The sequence below is a fragment of the Castor canadensis genome, chromosome 9 (assembly GCF_047511655.1).
Source record: "Castor canadensis chromosome 9, mCasCan1.hap1v2, whole genome shotgun sequence".
NCBI lineage: Eukaryota > Metazoa > Chordata > Mammalia > Rodentia > Castoridae > Castor > Castor canadensis.
The window spans coordinates 49560683-49561894 of NC_133394.1; the positions used below are offsets into that span (position 1 = coordinate 49560683).

General features: G+C 36.0%; 1 non-coding gene across 1 annotated transcript; it reads right to left on the reverse strand.

Annotated features, from left to right (window-relative positions):
• Positions 1-479: 479 nt before the first annotated feature.
• Positions 480-586, reverse strand: LOC141411135 (U6 spliceosomal RNA). Its single transcript, XR_012435976.1, has one exon. It is a non-coding gene; the product is annotated as a U6 spliceosomal RNA (small nuclear RNA).
• Between the last annotated feature and the right edge of the window lie 626 nt (positions 587-1212).

Below are 1212 nucleotides of genomic sequence, written 5' to 3' on the forward strand. Positions count from 1 at the left end.
TGGTATTAATATATTTCTGAGCTGTCATAGTATAGTTATGAGCAATATAATGGCTGGATTAATTGTATGGAAAGATTTTAGAGTCAGATGGGGCATCTAGTAACTAACTGAGCCTGGGATTATAACATTTGACTGATTCTCTTTGGAGACCTGATATGAGGTCCAGACTGTAGGTGACTGTCCCACATTTTATCTCTTTCTATGAGGGCAATGTGGCACTCAGAATCATGAAGAAATGAGTGATTTAAAAACCTTTGGACTTACCTTATCAGTCAGAGGCTCAAGAATTCATTTTGTCCTCCCTTTCCTAAGTGTCCTTTTTAAGAATTGACACAGAGTGTGTACCTTCAATATTAAGTAACACTCAATATTTGTATTCAGTTTTATATAAGATAACCCAGGGTTCCATAGAGGAAATCTGGACTGCACTAAAGGAATAAAGATTTATTAACTGAATGAGGTAAGAAAAATATGTGGAAAAATACATGATACCCTTCACAAATTTGTGTGTCATACTTGTGTAGGGTCCATGCTAATCTTCTCTGCATAATTCCAGTTTTAGTATAAGTGCTGATAAAGTGAGCACTGGACTTGAACTTCTGAACAATATTGGAACTGTTAAGACTGTGAGGACCCTTGGAGATTGGAAGTATTTGCATAACAAGATGGACAGGAGCCTTTTGGAGGCAAGTGGTAGAATGTTATGGTTTAATGAGATGTATTTAGATGTCAATTTGACAAGAAGTGGACTTGTGATGGTTAATCTTGATTATCAACTTGATTGAATAGAGAAGTGCATAGGAGGTGAGGCCAAGCTGGAGAAAGCAGGTAACTGAGGGTGTGTCTTACAAGGCATATTTTGTCCCCCAGACCTACCATCTGTTTACCATGAGGTGGCAAATCTCTGCCACATGATCCCAACACTATGATGTTCCATCTTACCATGGTACCAGAATCAACAGATTCTGACTATAGACTGAACAGTTGGAAATTGTCAAAACATAACTCCTTTCTCCCTTTTGTTGTGTATTTTGTCACAGTGATGAAAAACCTGAGTAATAATTTTTCAAATCTCAATTCTATTGTTGTCATAAGAAGATTTTCCTTCTTTTCCCAAGAAATATTTAAAACATTGTTAACCTTATTTTCTGCAGAACTTTTTTACCTCTGTATGTTTGTAAAAATAATATAGTATTATCATAGTTTATGTGC